Raw genomic sequence first — 23,920 nt, forward strand, 5'->3', positions numbered from 1 at the left:
TTAATTAAATTTTTGAAAATGTAATTAGATCTCATTAAATGTTTTTATAAAAATAAAACCATTCACAATCAAAATGTTCAATGTCCATCAGTTGCCAAGGTAAAGAATCAATGTCATGAGAAAGACAAACACTGTATGGTATCACTTCTGTGTGGAATCAGAAAACAAGAAGTCGAATTCACAGAAATAGAGAAGAGAATAGTGGTTGCCAGGGGCTGGGGGTTCAGTGAAATTGGCGGACACAGGTCAAAGGGGACAAAATTTCAGTTATAAGATAAATAAGTTCTGAGGATCTAATGTACGGCATGGTGATTATAGTTAATCGTACCGTATTATATTTTTGAAATTTGCTAAGAGATTAAATGTCAAGCATGCTCCTCAAATAAATAAATAAATAAGGAAACTACGTGAGGTGATGGATGTGTGAGTTACCTTGGCTGTAGTCATCATTTCTCAATGTAAACATATATCAAATCATCACATTGTACACTATTATTTTTTTAACATCTTTATTGCAGTATAATTGCTTTACAATGGTGTGCTAGTTTCTACTGTATAACAAAGTGAAACAGCTATACATATAACTATATCCCCACATCTCCTCCCTCTTGAGTCTCCCTCCCACCCTCCCTATCCCACCCCTCTAGGTGGTCACAAAGCACCAAGCTGATCTCCCTGTGCTATGTGGCTGCTTCCCACTAGCTATCTATGTTACACTTGGTAGGGTACACTTTAAACATATACAATTTTATTTATCCATTACACGTCAATAAAATAGGAGGAAAAAAGAAGCGGTGTCATGCTTCACGTTTCATCTAGACTTATGTAAATGTACATATTTTTAAGCACTAGGAATTAGTTGACGTTGCAAAATGCTACTCAGCCACTGTGTACAATTGTCGTGCACACCTCACTGATCTATGACCATCTCCAGATCCAGGGATTAGAACACACGTGTTATCAGTCTGCTCAGGCTGCCATAGCAAAACACAGGCTAGGAGGCTTAAACCATAGAAATCTACTTCTCACAGTTCTGGATGCTGGAAGTTCCAGATCAATGTGCAGCAGGGTTTGGTTTCTGGAGAGGACTCTTCCCTGCTGCCGACAGATGTCTTTTTTTTTGTTGTTCACTTTTCTTCCTAGCTTTATTGAGGTATGACTGACAAATAAAAATTGTATGTATTGAGGATGTACAATGTGACTTTTTTTAAAAGCATACAACATTATGATTTGCTATACATATATATTGTCAAATGATTACTACCATCAAAATACAATCAAGGTAATTAATACATCCACCGCCTCACATAGTTATTTTTTAATGTTTTGTGGTGAGAACACAAGGTCTACTTTCTTAGAAACTTTCAAGTATATGATACTGTATTATTAACTATAATTACCAGGCTCTACAGTAGATCCCCAGAATTTATTTACCTTATAACTGAAAGTTTGTAACCTTTGACCAACATCTTGCAGTTTTCTCAACCCCTGCCAACCCACAGCCCCTGGCAACCCATCCGGTTCTACAAGTTTGACATTTTTAGATTCCAAATGCAAGTGAGATCATACAAGTATTTGTCCTCTTGCTGCAGTTCTCGCATGGTTTTTCTGCTGAGCACGTACGAGAGGGACCACTGTGGTATCTCTTCGTATAAGGATGCTAGTCCTATCGGATCAGAGCCCACACATATGACCTCTTTTAACCTTAGTTACCTCCTTAAATGCCCCATCTCCAAATACAGTCACATTGCTGGGTAGGGCTTCAACATATGAATTTGGAGGGACACAGTTGAGTCCTTAGAAACAAAGGAAAGTAAGATAGGCACTCAGCACTCCTGGGAAACAAATACTTTATAACTCAAGAAAATGTTGTATTAATGTTATCTGATAGAAAGGATTTGCAAATTCATTTATTTTGCTCCACCTAAGTATTCTTTTCCCACGCTTCCAAAGCAGTGTCTGTCTCTGACATTGGCAGTGATAAAATCCACAAGCCTTCATGGCATTAGGACAATGGAGCCTTTTGTTTCATGGATACAGGGCAAGAAAAGTGGAAAAGCATTTCATTGGAACTGAGTGGTGTTTATGATGTACAGGATTCTCTAAAGGGTGAACCCAGGTCAGGGGCCCCTCTGGCCTTGTCTAAGGTAACCTTTTCTACAAGCATTTCCAAGATACAGGGAAAGAGATCAAGCAACTTGCTTTAACCTTGAAAAATGTCTGAGTCAGGACTAGGGCTCGGTGACATTTTTAAAACCATATTTACCATTCATGGCTGGAGACCAATTCTTTATATAGATCAATATTAAATACTTTTGGGCAAGGATGGAGGTTTGAATCTCATTGAGTGGTAGTACCTAGCACAGATTAAGGATCAATGAATATAGGTTAAAAAACGGCTGAATGAATGCTTATATAGCCTTACAACTTTAAAATATGAAAACATTGCAGAGTTGAATGCCATTTTAGAGTCAAAGAACGGAAAGGTCAATGACGGCCTGATGGGACTTCATAGTTATTGATTCAGTACAAATATCACATAACTACAGTTTTAATATAGTGGTCCTTGGTTATTTTGTCATAAATGTCAAAAATATTAATGCAAGAAATATTCGTCTCTTTACATGAGGGACTGAAAACCTCCTGAGAAAGACTTCATCTTGTCAGGTATTCCCTATCAGATCTACTGAAAAACTTGGCTTTCCAGGGAAAGGGAGCATTCTGAACAAAGCGTGAGTGCTGGAACACAGCAAAGCTTTGGTCATTGAGAATTCCACGTATCCAGTGCTACCACTGCCCTGGGGCCCAGTGGTGGCAGCCACAGGGACCTTGGGAGGGACAGATGTGGACAGCAGTGGTGCCATGGGGAGGCATCTTGACCTGGGAACACCAGAAGCAGCTTTAGATGCCATGTATTGAGCCCATACTGTCACTTACCTAGCTTCCAACAAGAAAGCTGATGATGCACTGGTCATGAAATTGTCCTAAATCCCTGATGAGCTCCTCATTTCTTTTTTGGAACTAAATGAAATAAAAATTCACTTGAGGATAACTTCTTCTATTCAGTTACCAAGAGCCCCTAAAAATTTTAAAGTAAGGACTCTCAAGATACACCTTTAACAAAAGAAACAGCTTTAACAAAATTTTAATGGTTATAAAGGGAATAGTCGGTTAAAAAATCACGATAGAAGGGAGTTGCTTTGTGGTCCTAGTGTGGACAGCAATTTTTATGGGAAATTATAACCCTTTGGAGGCTGAGTCATAAACAAACAGCCCTCCAAATCACCAAGCAGTAATCATCATTATCATTTGCAAAAGAAAAATAAAAGAAAGAATCAAAGATGTTGGCAATAATGAGTTGCTGCGAATTTTGGTTTCTCCATAGGAGCTCAGACTGAGACAGGTAACCACAGCAAATAAAATTATCAATGGCTTGAACTGTGATTGCAAGAACAGGGGACTTAATGATATTTGCTCTATAATGGTTTGTTGTTTCAGGTTCCGAAAATTTAGGTCAAACTCAAATGGATCCCCTACTTAATATCAATTTAATTGAATTTGCCTTATAAATGAAGGGACTCATGTCACTAATTGAAAGAGTTTGTTTTGCTACATCTGCCCAGCCATAGAAAACACACATGCACACATGCACACACTCAGACAAAATAGGAAAACGTATGCCTGCTTCACTGATTTGATTTTACTGGACTTTTATCTAGACAGACTTAACATATGTGTTAATATTATTTTGACTTGTTCTTTCAATGTTTTTGAATTTTAAGAGTGTAAGGTATAGCACTTAGATTACCATATCCTGGTGAGAAATCTTGAAACAGAGTTTTACCTTAAGCAAAAGTTTTATTAGATGATGTCCATTTTTAAGTTAATAGCCACACAACGTGTTAACTTTTAAAGTACCCTCAAATTCTCTATTGGAAATAGGTTTTGAATTGAGTTTGTTAAAACTTATCAATTGTAGAACCTAAATTGAAATATTGTTTCTGCTACTTGAACTATGCCCAGAAGAAAACTTTGAAAGAGGTTGATGACTTTTCTGTTTTATTTTGAGGTTACAGTGTAATGTAGTGCAAAACATCTAGACTGGTGTAGAAATACCAAGGTTCTAGCTACTGTTCTCTCACTAAAGGGGTGTGTTTTACACTTTACCATGTACCCATTTCTTCTTCTAGAAAATGAGGAAGTTAAATTGTCAGTGAATTCTCATGCCCTGTGGTGCCTTACGGACTCAGAGAAGAGGGGTCAAGGATTCTTACACCTACACCCTTTAACCAGAGCAGCTTCAGTTTTATCTGTTTTACATATTGGGTGCGCATCTGCTTGTAAAATTTCACTTGAAAACATACTTCTATGCAAAACAGATTGCAAACCCCTTGACGGCTGAACACTGAGGTCTACCCAAAGAGTATTCTAGCTTATAAACTGCTAACTTGCCTTTTAAAACTGTAGACTTCTGGATGTGTTATCCAGATTCAAACCGGCTGTGAATCAGTTAGGATTCTCAGTTGCAGAGAACAGAACTCAAACTCGAGTTTAAACAGAAAAAAGGAATTTGTTTTTAAAAGTAACTGTAAGCTCACAAACTCTGTTGCAGGGGAAAGAGTAAAACCTGGAGGCTATGCGGTGAGGTACAACCTCCAAACACAGACTATTCCATAGAAAAATCCACTGCCCAACACTCCTAAGCAGAGAAGCTGCGTCTCACAGCACTGACATTGGGTTTTGGCTGCTAGAACCTCCACCACTGTTGCTTTTGTCCAACACACACACATGCACGCACACACACACACACACACACACACACGTGTTTCTCCTGGTACATACTCCAAAAGTTGCTGTCTTCTGATTCAGAGCAACGTGTGGGTACATCTGATCGGTGCCCCGGCTACAAGGGAGGACTGGAAATCCAGTACTGTATCTGACTAGCCTTTTTGAGGAGATAAGATTCCCAAGACAGGAAGTTCCCCCAAATGTAGGAAGCGTGTTCAAAAGATGACGACCAGCACAAGCACTTCTTCATTTCTCTTTTTATTCAAGAAATTTCTGTTACTGCCTACAATGCACCTGGCACTCCTCTGTGTGCTGGGATAAAACAATGAACAAAATAGACAAAGTCCCTCTTTCATAAAATCTTATGTTCTAAAGGAGCAGACAACAAACAAGTGAACAAATAAATGTTCAATATGCCAGAAGTTAAGTGCTAAAAACCGAAATAGGCAGGATAAAGGGACAGAGAATGATGAGTGGGAACCACCCTGACCAGGAGTCAGGGGGGCATCACTAAGGAGTTTGCACTTAAGCAAAAGGTAAGACGGTGCTGAGAAGGACACAGGTCCCGCAGACAGATCTGGGAGGAGTGTTCCAGGCAGAGACACTGGCACATGCAAAAGCCCCCAGGCGAGGCAAATATGTTCCACACACTGATAACACTCTCACGGACCCTTTAGGAGGAAGTGCAAAGCCCAGAGTCAAATAATACATTCTCTAGTCTTCCTAAGAGCTTGAATGTTTTCCACACTTAAGGTTCCCAAGTGACAACTGTGGGACCGCACAAAGAACTTGTATGTATCCAGGGCAACAGGAGAAGGTCAGCAAGAGCAAAAACCAGAGCTGAGTTGCTGGTTCCAACTCTGCTGTAGCTGCTGCAGGAGCATCTTATAAAGAGAGAGCTGTTTTTACTGCCAGATACCTGCTTCAGAGCATGGAAGGAACCATCTGACCATGGGTAGACAGCTCTCCCCAAACACCGACACCTGTTCATTCTGAAGAGTAACAAGATGGGCATTTGTCCAAGGCAAAGAAGGGACCTTCTAAGCAGCACGTAGTAAGTGAATATAAATCCCACCCGTAGCTCAATGTCTTTTAATTATAAATGTTCACCTGCTCACTCCACCCATAGATGCTCAGTTAGTGGTTTGAGAAACTCTTCTAGAGTTGGATGAAGTCAGAAGAAGGAAAGGGTATTTGGTAAAGATAATGTGACATGTCACAGAAAGCAAGGACAGGAAAGAGTTGGAAAAGGGACTCCAATCTCTAAGGGCTCACTCTCTCCCCCATTCCTCTCTTCTCCTCTCTGTGCATCTTCTTCATTTCTCCTTTTTTCTCTACACATTGGCTTCTGTTTTTCTAGTGGGAAACATGGTGGTCAACATGCTTTATGTATCACAGTACTGAAATCTAAAAAAAATGAGTTCTCTTACTCAGTTCTAGGAAAAGAATTTCCAAAGATGGACTCTGTGATAGAATAAAGAATATATCTGCTCTTTGTCTCTGGTTCCTGGCTCAGAGATTCAAAAACCATTGGAATTTTCTGAGCGGTAAGTCCCTTTGTTATGTTAATGAAGTGACTCATGGCTGGTACCCAGGTAGCTTCAGGATGGAAGCTGGTCATCAGAAAGACCAGGCATGTGGCTAGAGGGTTGGAACCTCCAGGGAGAGGGTAGGGGCTGCAGATTGAGTACAGTCACACGGCCAACCAATCGTGTCTACTCAATGATATGCCAACAAAAACTCTGCATACCAAGGCTCTTCCTGGTTGGTGAACACATCACTGTGCCAGGAGAGTGAGGTACCCTGAAGCGCCTCAGGGACAGAGCTCTGTGTCTGAGACCATCCCAGACCTTGCCCTGTGCAACATTTCATTCAGCTGTTCCTGAGTTGTGTCCTTTATAATAGAACTGTAATCGTGAGTATAGCACTTCCTTGAGTTCTGAGAGATTTTCTGTCAAATTACGGAAACTGAGGGGGTCATAGGAACCCCCAAATTTATAGTAGGTCAGTCAGAAGTGCAGGTGACCTGGGTAGCCCACCTGCAGCTGGTGTCTGAGGTGAGAGCCCTTAACCTGGGGAGTCTGATGTTAACTCCAGGTAGTTGATGCCAGAACTGACTTGCAATCCACCCATCTGGGGTGGAAACAGGGTAGACTCTGACTAACCAAGCCTAATCCATGAGACCAAATAGTAGGATAATATGATTAGCCCAGCTGGACTCTTCTTCCCACCCTAAACCAATCAATGGTCACATTTACAAACATGGTGGCACCCGTAGCAACCAGGTGACTTGGGGGAAGGGGAAGTTCCTAGAAAAGAGATGCTGGGCAGACAATATCCTGGTTTTTACTCCCACTGCTAGAGCTTCAGTGAATGACCGAGAATGTCATGCATTTCATTCATAAATCTGGTCAGATCTACAGATGGCTCTGCCGATGCTATAAATTCATGTGATCATTCCATGTGACGGGAAAGTACATGTAATGCTGACCTTCTAAATGTTGAAACACTTCTAAATGACAAAACACTTTCCAGCAGCTAAAATGTCTTATATTAAAGCTGAGAGTGTATAAATGATAATCTGATCTTATAAACAACTGGCTATGGCAAAACTATTCAGTGCTTTTCTCAAGTATATATTTTCTTTGGCACGATAGATAAGTACCCTCCTAAACACAGCCCTGAAAGTAAATGTAAGGTGGATTCTGGCAGTACATTTGCAGAGAGAGCAGCAGTTTCCTGTGTCGTATCATGCTCTGTTACTTTCTGCCTACAGAAGTCTCCCTGGCCCCCTAGGAATGTGTTCTGTATCTCACGGCACACCATTGCAGCACTGCATGCATTAGCTCTTAGCTCTCTATGCTGTAGTTGCCTGGGAGTTCATCTGTTTCCCCCAGGAGACTAGACAGGAATTGAGAGCACAGGCTGCCTTTTCTTCTGTTCTGTCCTCAAGACCAGTGCCTAGAACGTAGCAGGAACACAATAAATATCAGTGATATTTGCCTTGCTTGATGGTCTTTGGCAAGTGACCTAAACTCTCTGAGGTTGGCTTGCTTGTGGGTAAAATGAAGGTAATTATAATCCTTACTTCACTGGGTTGTTATGAGGATTAAAGCCCCATAAATGCTACTGTTGTTGCTGTTGCTAACTGTGGCCTGGTCGGCAATCATTATTCACTGATTAGACGCCATCAGACCCAAAGCAAGCTATTTATAGCTGGAGGAATCACAAGAGAATATTTCACAAGCGCTCCAAGTCCCTGTTCTCAAAATAAGCAGCAGATGAGACCTCACTACTCAGCCTCCCCTCCCCTGGCATCTCCGTGGTCACTACACCCTGGACATTATTAGAATTTTTTGACTACGTGTCAACGTATTTATACATTCATATTTACTCTTTACTATTCATTTGTTTGTAACAAGTCATCGACATAGTTTATTAGGAGTCAAATAACGTAGTTTTAGTTTACCCTATGCTACACATTTAGAGACTTTATTACACTTTGTAATATGCACTGAGGAAAAAAGATTCTGGTTCTTTTTCTATTTGTTTTATTAAACCACTCTGCTCCAGAGTATAGGCATTTTTCATTTCTCTTTTTAATGTGCCAGCTCTACTCCTTACTAATTTGTGTCCTCTATCCTGAGATGTTAGTCAATAAAGTAAACATATTATTAGAAGTAATTTATAATGTATATGTAGATTAAATTGTATCATTAAAAAATCATTCTTATGCTTAGACTCTTTATGGAAATCAAGAATCGTAACATACTATTCATACCATAGTCGTAAAGACATAATTTCAAAACACACACACACACTTGGGAAAGAGCAAGTGTACATAAAGTTCCAGCAGGCAAATAAAACATCTTTTTAACCAAAAAGAAAAGAAAAGTCTTTGGAAAGACCCCCTGAGGTGCCAGAAGAATTCTGGAAAATAATACTATTAAGAGGAGAGTAGCTATAAGCTGAGAATTATAACTGTAGTTATACATAATACCAAAGCAACCCCTGAAGAAAGAAAATGCTTTTTTTTTTTAAAGTCACACTCTTCAAAGATATATTATTTAATTAGTAAAGGAAATGCCATACTTTTGATTTTTTTTTTTTTTTGGTAGAGAAGAGAAGAAAGCACATCAGCTGGAATTTAAATGTATTGCATTGAATAAAGGTATCTGACACTTGCCAACTACCAAATTAATTTGACACCAAAATTGAAGTTATTTGAACTATTAATTACATAATTAGAACTTACATTGGTTTGAAGCCATTTTTAGAAGCTTATTAATTCAAGGTGATTTTTTTTTAAATCTTCAATCAAAAACAGTATTCCAAAATGTCCAGGGTGGATTTAAATGTGGAGTAAATTCTCTGCTGCCAGGAAGACATTGAAATATGTTGATAATGCCTGTACCCTCTCAAATATACAAAGGTGAGCTTGTTACCTAAGTCTCACATTCCATCCTTAGTTGAGATTATAATCCTAAATCTTTGTTTTCAACAAGTTCTTAGGAAATTATAAACAAGGGTCTACTTAATTTAACAAAAAGTAAAATGTCACAATTTACCGTGAGTGATCATAACGTGGGCATCTCAACAGCGGTATGTTAAGTGTGTCGCTTCTTGAATTGTTGCCAGCTAACATTCATTTTGTGACATGTGAATATTGCCGGGGAAATTCAGAATCCTTCAGCCACTTACATCTCACATTAATACTCCCAAGTTTTATTAAAGGCACCAGCATTGCTCCCCATTAGGAGTTGTCATGCAATGTTTTATTTTGATATTTTACTTCACTGATTTTCATCACAGTTTCCTACCTCGGTTCCAGACACTATGACTGCATTCATAAACTTGCATATAATATGCATGTGAAATCATATTTCCTTCTTGGACACATTAGCAAAATTCCATCTGTCTGCTCCTTTTTAAACTGTTAAGTTTTCCACATTGAAAAGAGAATTGGGTTACAATTACCTACTGAGACTTTTCATCAGAATAACATTCTAAGTTGTATATAATGTTGTTCCATATTCTCCCTTGCCTGAGGAGTTTAAAATAGTGCACACACCCAGATATGTCTGCAGTAAACCTAAAGGCATATTAAAGCGTTTTAAGGTTGAAAGGAATTCTCAGAGATGTTTCTAGCCTAATCCCTTCATTTTTCAGATAAGAAAGCTCAGCTAAAAACGATGAGAGAAGCAGGATTGGTGAGAATTCTAGGACCAAACTGCCAGCGTTCAAGTCTGCTTCCATCATTGCCGGGGCTGTGAGACGTTTGGCAATTTACTTCACCTCTCTGTGCCTTTGTTTCTGTGTAGTAAAATTATGATAATACCCACTCTGTAGGGTTTCTGTGAGAATTAAATGAGCTAATACATTCATTACCAGGAAGAACAGTTCTTGTCTATTTCTGTAATTTCAGTGAAGAGAGGATTTCCTCAAATACCCCTGAGTACCCCCTTTGGAAGAGGAGGTAGAACAGATCGTTTCTCTCCCTTTATCCTGGGATCAGCTGCCCACAGAACACTCAACTTCTGCCCTGCTCTAAATACTCATCTTAGGTTACCCTTCCGTGGAAAATCTGGATGCAGAAATCCATCTAATTCCAGGGTTTGCTGCTTGAAGCCTGTTGTTGCCACATTGTCTGGTAACAGCTTCATTTGTCGTAAAGGTGATGTTTGGCTCTCCCTGTGACCAGTTTTGTTTTCTCTCTCATTTGGTTCAGAACTCTGGCAAGAAAACACCCACACAAAGCACGTAGCTCACAGAGTTCCCGGACAAAGAGAGCACTCAATAAGCATTGGCTGTTTCCTCCGTCATTCCTTCTTGCTCCAAGTAGCCTATCACATCAGTGTCAAAATTAATATCACAGCCCAGATCCCTTAATTACAGTGCTAAGCTCTCATCTGTGGGCAGAAAAAAAAAATAGTTTTGATTGTTTAATACCTTAAGATCATATAATTGTTTCTATTTCACAGCCCCTCAGATCCACTTAACTAATCACTGTGCCCTTATTTGAGGCAAACGAGTGCTGCAAATATTTATTAATATTCCTTGGGTCCCACAACTCAAATAATAGAAATTTATATTATTACATAGAGTATTTAAATCATACCTTGATATTTTGAGATGTACAAATATAGAAGTAAAAAAAAATCACCACACCTTTCATTTCTCAAATGAATACGTTGCATTTCTTGGACTGGAGTTTTCAGTTTGTAAATGCTACATTCCTCACCTTTATAACTTTGGAGGCTATAATTTTCGACTTAAGTTTACTATTTGCTACTTCCCACAATTACCCACTTATATATACACCCTACTTAATACCATATACATAGCTAGAATTTTTAAATTTTTAGTAAATTTCTTTTTTTTTATTTCATAGTTTAATAAAAATGGCTATGGATGTTTGCATAGTAGAACTCTGAATAATAGATTTTCAGTTTCCTTAGAACAGTTCCGGGATCTTTCTCGTTCGTCTCATTCATCATAAATCAGACTATGTCAGTGGTCTCAAAACCTCCCACCATCTTCCCTTCCTGTGTGGAATTAAATCCTTTAAAGCCCACCATAAGCTGGCCCTGCCTGCCCCCTGACCTCACCTCCTGGGAGTCCCCCACCCCCCATCCCCCATCACTCAGGGTCTCTTAGCTACAGTGACCTTCTCACTGTGCCAAGTCATGCCACGGGCACCCCTATCACGGGCACTTGAACCTGCCCTCCCCTCTGCCAGGAGCTCTCGCCAGGCAGATGTTTGCTTGTCCCAGCCCCTGACTTCACTCAGTCCTCTGCTCAAATGCCATCTGCTAAGAGAGACCCTTCCTCACCATCTTCCCCCAGACACCCCGACACTCACCCTCCATCCCTCCCTATCACCCCATCGTGTTTCATTTTCTTCACAGCCCTTATCAGTACCTGAGAATATGTACATATTGGTTATTCTTTATGCTCTGCCCCCACTTCTAAGATGTAAGGTCCACAAAACTAGAAATTTAATTTTCTTTATTCCTGTATCTCAATTACCTGGCAGATGTTAGACACTCAAAAATGTGTTGAATTAATAAATAACAGATAAAGCTTGGTGTATGCCAATACTCAGCACAGCTCCTGGCTTTTAGTGAGCTTGAATAAATGAATAAATTATTTCGTTCAACAAAAAAATACATTGCACCCAGAACAAAACGGCACGACCTAGCTACTGTCAGACACCTTAGAAACTTACTGGAGAGCGAAGAATTACATGCACAGAAAAATTTTAAATGCTATGTAACACTGTGCTAAGCTGCATGTGATCAGTTCCACAATAATTGTGTCTAAATCAATGATACAGCTATTAAGTGCATGGCTGCCCAGGAAGTAGACTTTGATGAGAGTGGAAGTTCTCAGGCTGGCTTCACTGAGTAGCAATTTGAGATGGATCTTAAAAGACTTGTTTTAGATAGGGAAGTTAGGGAGGAGACCATCACAAATAGGAAGAAAAAAGCCAGTCCATAATGGAGTTGTATTTCCTGTTTTTTTTCTTTTTTTTTTTAATTGAAGTATAGTTGTTGTACAATATTATATAAGTTACAAGTGTACAATATAGTGATTCACAGTTTTTTAAAGTTATATTCCATTTATAGTTATTATAAAATATGGGCTATATTCCCCATGTTGTATAATACATCCTTGTAGCTTACTTATATTATACATAGTACTTTGTACCTCTTAACCCCCTTCCCCTATATTGCCCCTCCCCCCAGCCAAAAATAAATAAATTTTTAAAAAATAGTAAGAGTACTTGTTTCTGATTTCTTTTTTCCCCTCTTGCAGGTGACTATTTGGAAGCTAGAAAAGTGAAATAAACTATATTAAATAGAAATTCGATGTGTCTTGCCTTAATTTGACATTATAAAAGAACAAATGGAGAAAATGAAGAAAGAAAAAAAAGAAGGAAGGAAAGAAGGAAGGGAGGGAGGGAGGAAGAAAACCAACTAATACAAATGTGTAACAGGCGTGTCGAGTTCCACATTTCCAGAACTGGACTCTTGACCATCCGTCCACATTGGCTTCTCCTCCCACCTCCCCATCTTCGCTGGTGGCCCCTCTCTCCCTTCAGACCCTCAGGCCAAAACACTTGTCTTGATTCTTGACGCCTCTCTTTTCTCACAACTCACGTCTAAACCGTCAGGAAGTCCTGCTGGCTGTGCTTTCAAAATACGAAAATATACTTCTTACCACCCCCTCTGCTACCCTTCGGTCCAAACACCATCCTCCCTCACTGAGATGAGGGCACCAGCCTTCCAGGTGGCCTCTCCTGCCTCCATCTCATCCAATGTCTCTTCTCCATCTAGCAGCCAAAGGAGATTTTTTAAAACTGTTCAAAGCACTGGAATGAGTTCCACTGTACTGAGTAAACACTTGTGACAGCAAGAGGGAAAACGGCCTGAGACTGTCCTCAAACAGCTTCCAGGCCAGTTGCCGGTATTCTCAAGAGGGAAACAACCAGGAAGGAGCTATTTGAACAGCCGTTCAAACAGAGTGGAATTTTCCTTCCAACCACAGTTCTCTTTTCACTGGACACATTTATAAACAAAAGAAAAGCTCCTGACTATCCCAACACTCTCGAATTTTCCGAGAACAGTAAGAGTCCTAGATGTTCTCTGCTTTGAAATCTTCCACTGGAAACTGCTGTGATTTTTTTTTTTTTTTTTTTTAATTGGAATTAGTTTCCAGCACCTCTGCCACTTCTCAACTGCATGACGCTGACGGGCCAGCCGGCCTCTGAGACGCAATTTCTCATCCGAGATGGGACTTAGCAGGACTCGCCCAGCCTGACCCGCAGGACCACGGCAAGAATTAACTGAGATTCTCACGTTTGGGGAAAATTTTGTAACGGAAGTGTATCCTGTACACACGTATATCATCATTTAACACAACTGCTGAGCATCCTTCCTGGTGAAGGAGTAAACTGTCAGCGTCCCATCACGCCACCTGCCGCCAGTGGTGACCCTCCCTATAAAATTACAAAGATTTCCAGACCCACCGGTGACCCCGTAGGCTTGCGTGCTCGCTGCTTCCCGTGTGACCATGTAATGATGAGCAAGTGATGGCTTGTCAATTTTCAGAGCTGTCTTTTTCCTGCAGGGTTTGAAACCAAAGTGGCAAAGGGAATTGGGGCTGCTTGGAGAATGCAGCCTTTCCTTCCTCTTCCAGGAATCTCCGTGTACAAAGTCAGCTGCTATTATCAGCACGTTTCAGTTCCTGCCTCCTTGCTCTGCCACATCCCTAGCCTTGCTGAGAAAAAAAAAAAAACTGCAAAGCTTCCCCAAGAAAGAGCAGAAAAGGTGACCTTGTAAGAATGCGCTGTAGGACTTCCCTGGTGGTCCAGTGGTTAAGACTCCGAGCTTCCAATGCAGGGTTCGATTCCTGGTCGGGGAACTAAGATCCCACATGGCGCGGCTAAAACAGAAAAATAAATAATAATAATTTAAAAAGAAAAGAATGTGCTATAAGTGCCTGCGTGACCCTGGTTACAAGGGGACTGGGTTGTGAGACTCCCCGGGACATTGTGTCACATGCAGCGTAACTTTCCAACATGGTTCGGATAATATTATGATAGACACTATAGAGGAAACGCAGCCCCTAGGAGAGAAGTCTGAATTTCCACACAGGAGAAATCGTACAAGAAAGGTCTACTGTAATGGTATCTAGACAGCAGTGTTTTTGATTCTGATAAATCACACCACACCCCCCCACAAATGAATTCACAACAGAACAAATCTTCATAAATCTTTTCACAGGGCTTCTATTTCTTCTGCATCCCCACCTCTGAGCTTTGCCCACAGGAGTTTCTTTGTGTAGACTTGCCGTGTGAGCTATCTTCTGTCTGTGCCCCACCCCCCCACCACCACCATACCAGATCTAGGCTCCACCTTCTGGACCTTGATCTCTATACTGGGAGGCCGACCTGTGTGGAAGTCATGGTCTTCTGACTTCTAGTTGAGGCCAGCGGAAGGGGACCTACCAGGAGAGCAGAAGGAATAGGATTGGGCACTGGGGATGGGGGGGTCACCTCAGGCTGCTGTGTCCCTCGACCGAGGTCACTGCCCCTCTCCTTACTGCTTTCTCCCTGAAGATCTTAGTAACCATGCCACCCACCTGTCTCTTTGGGTCTAGGAATTGTGATGGCTCTGCTATGAATGGTCCTGGGAGTACTGCATTATCCCTCCCCACAGCTTTGTACAATGTATCAAACCCTCTTGAAGTTCTCCATGTTACACATAGCATCTGTTTCTTGCTGGGCCCCTGACTGATACACTTGCTGAATTAAATGAGCATGCCGTAAGTATGTCTTTATTTCATCTATCACACACATGATTATATAAGAACAATTCAGTAGAGAATTCTATCTAATTCTAGCAAATCTCATGGAAGAAGTGTGTCTTTATATCTTAATAAATAGATCCTACAAATCTCAGCCTAAGTGCCTCTTCTTCAGATCTTCATTCCCCAACCCACAATCTTTCTCACAGCATCTTGCTTTTCTTAACTATTGTTCACCACGGTTTGCTGTTAGATGCATTTGTTTGTTTCCACATGTCTGCCTGCAGCCGCTGGACCCTAAACTTTCTGGAGGTAACAACCACACCTGCTGTCCTCAGCGCTATGCTCCCTTCCAAGGCACCCAGCCCACTGTCCAGGCCCAACACACATTTTGAATGAGCAACTGAGTTAAACAAATAGGTAAGAGGGAGAAGGCCTTCCAGTTCCTCATACCAGATACATCTCAACCTCAACATTTAGTCAGCTTGCCCCACCATCCCGTGCAGGCCTGGATTATCACCCTCCCTGTTCATTGCCATCCAAGTGCAGTCACTCTGTAGCACCTCAACCCTCACTGGTCTTCTCCCTCTTTCTACTCTTATGAGTGAGTGCTGCTTTCCCAAAATAGTCTGTAAGTTTCCAGAATATAATCTACAATTTAGATTTCTTTTGTATCCCTCATAATGCATTTTATTTTTTTTAAAGATTTTTTTTTATGTGAACCATTTCTTTTATTGATTATTTTTTTTTAAGTTATTTATTTATTTATTTATTTATTTATTTATTTTGGCTGTGTTGGGTGTTCGCTGCTGTGAGCAGGATTTCTCTAGTTGTGGCGAGCAGGGTCTACTCTTTGTTGTGGTGCACAGGCTTCTCATTGCAGTGGTTTCTCTTGTTGCAGAGCACGGTCTCTAGGCACACGGACTTCAGTAGTTGCGGCATGTGGGCTCAGTAGTTGTGGCTCATGGGCTCTAGAGCACAGGCTCAGTCGTTATGGCACATGGGCTTATTTGCTCCACAGCATATGGGATCTTTCTGGACCAGGGATCGAACCTGTGTCCCCTGCATTGGCAGGCAGATTCTTAACCACTGCACCACCAGGGAAGCCCCTGATGTGGACCATTTTTAAAGTCTTTATTGAATTCATTACTATATTGCTTCTGTTTTATGTTTTGGTTTTTTGGCCGTGAGGCATGTGGGATCTTAACTCCCGACCAGGGATCAAATCCGCACCCCCTGCATTGGAAGGCAAAGTCTTAACCACTGGACCGCCAGGGAAGTCCCTCATAATGCATTTTAAATAAGATAATCTAAGACTGAGTCTGCCCTCAGCCAAGGGCTCTCTAAAATGGCATGAGAGGTATAGGGCTGACAAAAGGGTTCAAAATAACTTAGAAATAATTCACATAACTTTTGAATACATAGTGTCTGTGACTCATACCTCATTTTAATTATTAGCCCTCAATAGTGCATAATCAAATATCTTTCAGGCCCCAAATCGCACTCCCAGTAATTCAGCCTCATAATTCTTTGCTGAAACAGAAATGCCCCTCACCCAAAAAAATATTCCAACACAGCAAAAAGATAAAACGCTTTAGTAGTATTCTAGATCTACTTCAGTATTCGAGAATGTTTGCTGTAGATGCAACTGCCACTTGGGACTTCTGCTGCCCAGGTGACCATTTCTCCTTCTTTAATTCACGTCTGATATTCTCCTTCTGTCCTCCAGTTAGGAAAATATAGATGCGGTTTTCAGGTGAACCCAGTCTTCAGTAAAACAGGAAAAACAGCACAAAAGTCTGACAGCGTTGTATTCCTAGCCAAAACTTTGGATTCAGCATAATTTAAATTATGTGTTTCATTATCTAATTCTTCCAATTTAACTATATTTTGTGTTGACTTTTTTGGAAACCCTTCGTTATTTGCATATCTTCCGACCCCCACTGAAAAAAATATGAGCAATTAATAATATTTTAGCAGTCAAGCTAAGTTTGGAGTTGATGACAACGCGTGAACTAAAATAATTACCTAAATATAAAGAAACTCTTCTAAAATAGAAATTTGGAGCTTTGAGAATTTATTGAGAACTTTATTACATTCCTTTGTGGCTTATCTCCTTTCAGTTTCCCACAAATGTATACACCTTTGGAGGTAGAGATGATACTGCTTAATCTGCCCTGACTCATGTGGCTTCTTTGAGAAGCTTTTAGAAAGGAATGAAGAGGCTTAAGCACACTTTGGGTTGATGTGGCTTGATCTGTAACATCCACAAAAAGCATTTAACTTCTTGCATCCTTATCTAAGTTAGATGCTGTTGAAATACTCAAAGACCAAAAAGTAAAATTGCTCAGCCTAAGAAGAAATAAGCTCTAAAAGTCTTTTTGTTTTCCAAAAAGGTTCAAATCTCAAGTTCAACATGTGATCATACATGGAAGAACGGAATACAAGTGTGTGTAAACATGGTGACAAAGAATCTCCAAGGTTGTTCCATCGTGAGACTGATTAAAATTTGACATGTTTGAACTCTCAACACACTTGCTGAACTTCCGGAAAGCTCTACCCTTCGTGATTAACCACTAATGAAATTTTACTGGGAAAAAAATTACAAGCTCTAGTCAGAATCTGTTTAAGTCTGAGGGAGCAAATTCCATGAGAATGATAGCCTTCCTATATGAGAGACTGCCACAGAAAGGCTCTGAAACAAATCTGTCCCCAACAGCTAATAATTCACCTATTATCAAACCCTCTAGAATCATAATACCTCAGTCCCAACTGTATGCCTGCAAATTTGTGACAAAACAATTGATGAATTGCAGTGACCGGCCAAATTGGTGATGTGCCTTGGGGTTTGGGAACTCCACCCACCCTACGTGTGAGAAGAATTTATGACGATAACATGACACGCTAATATATTTTTACAGCTTAAACAAGATATTCCATGCCATTTTTGAGCACCACACGTAGTTTATCAATATAAATCCTAAGACCTTTATCCCCTTTTGTTTCTTTGCTGCTACACATGATATAATTATCAAAAAGGTTAAGACTGACGAGTGGAAGAATTTCAATCCTGGACAGAAGCTCTCTTTTCCCTTTCTTTTCTATTTTTGTTCATCGGTTCATTTCGATTTTTGTTGTTTTTGTTACAGTTGTCTTAATACAATCTTCAGCCATAGCAAAAACACGTAAAACACTTTGAATGGCTTCAATGTGACCTTTGAAAAACCTTATTCCTCTATCTGCATTTAGATGGGTCAGGTGGTGTGTCAGATCCTAAAGCAGCATTGGCTGGCATTCAGGTATCTTTCAGAGAGAAATCAGGGTCACCACCTCTGTCGGATAAAACTCTTAGTTCGTAGGTAGAAGGACATCAGCACTGTCCTCTGCACCAGCTGTTGGTGAATGTCAGGTCTGTGTCAGAGGGCTGTTCTCATTCTCTAAGATGGTTTGAGCGGTTAATTATGGAAAAGTACTCCAGGCGTCTCTGCTTAATCAAATTTTGTATATAAATATATAATGTATATGAGTAGTGGAGAAAATTCCTGTAAATTGAAAGAGTTAACATGTACCAGGCCTGTCACTGCTTATGATAAAAAAAAGAACAAGCAGCTAACATTTGGTGAGTCATTAGCCCAAGCCTGGCACGGTGTACTTTCCCTGCATTAGCTCACTCAGCCCTAATACAACCCTACGAGATAGGAACTATTACAATGCCCATTTTCTAAAAGAGGAAACAGGCTTCTGGGGTTTAAATAAGGTTTAAAAAATAAAAAAACTTCTAAGTGGAAGAGGAGGAACTTGAACTTGAGTCCAGCCTACTTCAAAATCCGTGCCCTTGAGAGCGAGGCTTAATGGTTTCTGTAAAATTCATACACACGTCACGTTACTTTGAAATTTCTCAAATAGAAAACACGCACTGGAATAAGATTTAACCATCTCACGAATCTTTTAAAATCAAATATGGATGAGCGACATCACCAGTTGTGAACAAAGTGATCTTGGAAAATTTACTTAAAACCTCCAAGCTTCAGCTGACTCATTTGTATAAAGCTCCCAAGATTATGAAGGGATATATGAGATCGTGTATGAGAGAACAGAGGAAAAAACCACAAAGGGAAGCATTTTCCCCTTTAATCCATTTACAGAGTTTCAATATTTAAGATAACTCAATTTGAAAACTAACGAGTTTTCTCTCTTACATATTTTCTCTCTTAATACCTCGCTTGTAGTGGGCAATTTCATAAATATTTACTGAAGAGAATGGAATGTTTCCAGTAACCCCTCCTAGGAAAACGTAGCCTGATTGGAACTTTGGTGATGGCTTCCTCCTATTGCATTTTGTCCGTAGGAATCTGTACACCGAACTCCAAGTGTATGCTCTCATGTAAGAGCACATCGCATTCTGAAATTGAAACTGAAAAAAACCCAACATACCACAGGTAACCTCAGGCACCTGCAGAAGCACTGCCTTAAAAAGATGTGCAAATATAATACACTGCTTTCGGAGAAAGGTGTCTCTGAAATTCTCAACAGTTGGTCTAAAGCTGTCCCATCCACTAGCCACACTGACTACTGAGCATTTGAAATGTGGTCCAAAATGAGATCTGCTCTTGACCTTGAGCCCAAGCTCACTCTTCTCATCAAATGCAGGCCAATAAATCGGGAGAGGAGGCGTTGGGGCAAGGAAGAACGACTTTAATCGGAAAGCCCGCAGACTGAGAAGATGGTAGACAGGTGTGTCAAAGAACCATCTTCCCTCACTCTGAATTCGGGCTCCTTTTATACAGAGGAAGGGGAGGGGGCGGGGCCCAGTGCGATGCCAGACCAATGGCTGAGCAAGACCACTAAAGGCTGCTTGCTGACCGCCTACCCTATTACACTCTAAGAGTAAAATCGGAAGAGTTTTTTTTTTTTTTTTTTTTTTTTTTGTCCGTGTGAGGGAATTCTGGGTGAGGGAGGAGGTGAGGGAGCTCCCTGAGTGTGAAGACTTAGGATGGAAAAAAAACGAATGTAAAAGGTCTCATTAATAATTTTATTAATGGTGGTGGTGGTGTGATGAATTGGGAGATTGGGATTGACATATATACACTAATATGTATAAAATGGACAACTAATAATAAAATAAAATAAGCACACATTTCTAAAGTTTAAAAAAAAAAAATTGACCTTAAATGTAACAGGCAGAAAACAGAAATATTGTGTAGAGATTTGGTGAACATATTTTTGTGATGCTTTGAAAAAGTTCTGAATAAATTTGAATATTGTATTACTGTTTAAAAAAATAATGATAATTTTATGCTGACTGCATGTTGAATGGATTCTATTTGGACTATATCATATATAATATTAATATATATATGATATAATATATATGACTATACAGTCATATAAAAATTAACTTCACCTGCCTCTTTTTACTTTTTAATGTGGCTACTAGAAACTTTAATACTGTGAGCGTTAATGGTTCACATTATATTTTAACTGTTCAGTGCTGGCCTAGAGTGTTTACCAAATTTAATCACTATAATTAAGCAATAATATAATTTATTACTGGCGAAAATGTAAAAGACAAGCAATTACAGAGTCTAGGAAGCAGATTAAAAGTCATTCAGGGGACTTCCCTGGTGGTGCAGTGGATACGAATCCACCTGCCTGTGCAGGGGACATGGGTTCGAGCCCTGGTCCGGGAAGATCCCACATGCCACTGAGCAATTAAGCCCGTGCGCCACAACTACTGAGCCTGTGCTCTAGAGCCCGCAAGCCACAACTACTGAGCCCACGTGCCATAACTACTGAAGCCTGTGATCTGCAACAAGAGAAGCCACTGCAACGAGAGGCCTGCGCACCGCAACAAAGAGCAGCCCCCACTAGCCACAACTAGAGAAAGCCTGTGTGCAGCAACGAAGACCCAATGCAGCCAAAAATAAATTAATTAATTAAATTAAAATCTTAAAAAAAAAGTAATCCTTATTCCTCGCTCCCATCCCTGGTATCATTGCTGTCATTCATCTCACTTGTATATATAAGCTAGCTATACCTATGATATACACACAAGCATAAATAATTGAATAAATTAAGCTTTAAAAAAAAAAGTCATTCAGGACATCCTCAGGGCTGTTGAGAGACGGTAAACTCTAACTTTGCAATATTGTTTAGTAAAATGGAAATCATTCTACAATAAAATATTTAATCATATTAGCTGTCATAACAAAACACCACAGATTGAGTAGCTTAAACAACAGAAATTTATTTCTCATGGATCTCGAGGCTGGAAGTGCCAGATCAAGTTATGTGCAATTTGACTCTCTCTCTTTGGCTTACACGTGGCCACCTTCTCTCTGTGTCCTCACATCATCTTTTCCACGTGTGTCTGTGTCCTAATCTCTTCTTCTTATAAGGAGGCCAGTCCTATTGGATTAGTGCCTACCATACGACCTCATTCACCTTCATTACCTCTTTAAAGGGCCTATCTCCAAATACAGTCACATTCTGAGGTACTGGGGGATTAGGCTTCTACACAGGAATCTGGGGGCGGGGGGACACAAGTCAGCCCATAACAATCATTCAGCTACAGTATTTAAAGAAAAATCCATTATGAACATTGTTTCTTTTTTCTGATTATAGAAGCTTTGTAACATATAAATGGATTTCCTGAGTGAATCCTTGCTAAAGAAAAAACTCTCTCCAAATGATGAATATTTGTAATCCTATAGACATATATTTCTCTTTACAGAAGTAACTTGAACTTCCACTTTATAAATCAATGTCTTGCAAGTCTTTTTATTGGTTTCCCAGAGTTTAACTCCAGGGAGGTCATACTTTTCTCTCCGGACACAATGGAGGCGTTTGGGGCATCGTTGAACAGTACTGTATAAGACAGGAGGATTCACCCAACATTCACGTAAGCTGAGCTTTGACTTTTCCCATTACACAAGTTCTTTTTATGATCTGTTGAAAATGTTTCTCAGTGCTGGTTGGATTGATGCACGTGGTAGTTAAGAGTACAGACAGTCCTCAAAATGGCAACGACCGAAGGTCAAACCCCCGATCTGCTAGTTCCTCACTGTGTGATCCGAGGAACATTGTTTAACCTCTTACACCTCAGTTTCCTCATCTACAATGTAAGAAAAATAAGGGTACCCTTAATCACAGGGCTGTGAGGAGGATGAAATAATTAAATTCCTGCTCCAACAGATGAACAGCTAGTTTCTTTCATTGTTCTCTCTGTCACCACGTAACACCTAGGGAGACAACAGGTGATGGGTCTCTTAACACAGCAGCTCACTTTAGGAAATTTGTCTCCAGACACTGTGTTTGGTTTGTGACTCAGTCACCTATAGCCATTAAGAAATATTATTTTGAGCTATGATTGGGAGAACAGTAGCAAAAAAGATTATTTTTTGGAAAGACGTCTTTGAACATGGCACAAAAATACATTATAATAGAAGTCGAGGGGACAGAAAACAATGTTTGGGAATATCATCAACAGGTGTAGGAAAAAGGGAAGACTTGTTGAAGAGGTAGATTATTAGAAATTTGCAGTCAGCAACACCAAAAGTGAAGTCAAAGCTTGGTTTTGATTCAAATAAGAATCCAGGAGCAGACATGGGAAAAATTGACCCTAAAATCACTCACTTAGGGGTGAAACCAGAGCCATGAGGTGAGCCCAGCTTTCCTGACACATTAGGAAAATGTATATGAACTAAATCTGAAAAAGCAAAAGCAAATTGTCTAACTTAATAGCAGGAAGTAACAGATTTTATGCCCCCCCCAATCCCTTTTTTGTTTCTTAGGATCCAAGAAGAATTCGGAAAAGTCTTGTCAACAAGACAAGCAATCAGGAATGAAAAAAATTGTTACTGACTATTCTTTCAGAGGGATTACAGTAACATCTGGTTGGGATTGCATACTTATTTAAATCTTTCTTGAAAAGTCTTTAACTTGGAAAAAGGAAACATTCAGTTGTTTCAGAAATCGAGACTATTAATTGACACATAATTATTTTACTTTGTGACATTTTATAAAAAGCATATCCCACTATGTAAATGTTGATTTTTTAAATTTTTATTGGAGTAGAGTTGATTTACAATGTTGTGTTAGTTTCAGGTGTACAGCAAAGTGAATCTGTTATACGTATGCATAGATCCACTCTTTTTTAGATTCTTTTCCCATATAGGTCATTACAGAGTACTGAGAAGAGTTCCCTGTGCTATACAGTACGTCCTTATTAGTTATCTATTTTATACATAGCAGTGTATATATGTCAATCCCAATCTTCCGATTTATCCCTCCCACCGCCCTTTCCCCCATGGTAACCATAAGTTTGTTTTCTACATCTGTGATTTTATTTCTGTTTTTTAAATAAGTTCATTTGTACCTGTAAATGTTGATTCTTAAGCCAATGGTGAAAACAGCTAATTAAATTGCTACAGGCTTATATTTCTTTTCCATGAGACTATTCCTTCTGGGTACTGTTTATAAGTTTAAAGTGACCTAAACTGCATTTGATGAAATTTTCAAAAAACCAACACTGATGTTTTGAGCCAGATTTCAAAGAAACAATTTGTCTTGGTTTGTCACACAGGGCATTGTCTCATCACTAAGTCTCTGCCAGAAATCTTGAAATTGCTATAGAACAGTAATACATCAGGCCTCTTACCTTACTAGGGTTTTAAAATCTGTGGTCAAAAAAAGATTGAAGGGCTTCCCTGGTGGCGCAGTGGTTGAGAATCTGCCTGCTAATGCAGAGGACACGGGTTCGAGCCCTGGTCTGGGAAGATCCCACATGCCGCGGAGCAACTGGGCCCGTGAGCCACAACTA

The 23,920-nt window shown here is 40.0% G+C and overlaps 1 long non-coding RNA gene across 3 annotated transcripts in view; it reads right to left on the bottom strand.

The window, feature by feature from the left end:
• LOC309664097 overlaps positions 1–23,920 on the bottom strand; it is a 153,404-nt gene that overhangs the window by 35,171 nt on the left and 94,313 nt on the right. The window contains exon 5 of one of the 3 annotated variants that reach the window (XR_014265589.1): positions 11,856–23,777. The exons of the other annotated variants lie outside the window; for them this stretch is intronic. This is a non-coding gene — a long non-coding RNA (uncharacterized lncRNA). Of the gene's footprint in view, positions 1–11,855; positions 23,778–23,920 lie in introns of those variants that run through there. 3 annotated transcript variants of the gene reach the window in all.

The sequence above is a fragment of the Balaenoptera physalus genome (assembly GCF_965194825.1).
Source record: "Balaenoptera physalus genome assembly, chromosome: 7".
Classification (NCBI taxonomy): Eukaryota; Metazoa; Chordata; class Mammalia; order Artiodactyla; family Balaenopteridae; genus Balaenoptera; species Balaenoptera physalus.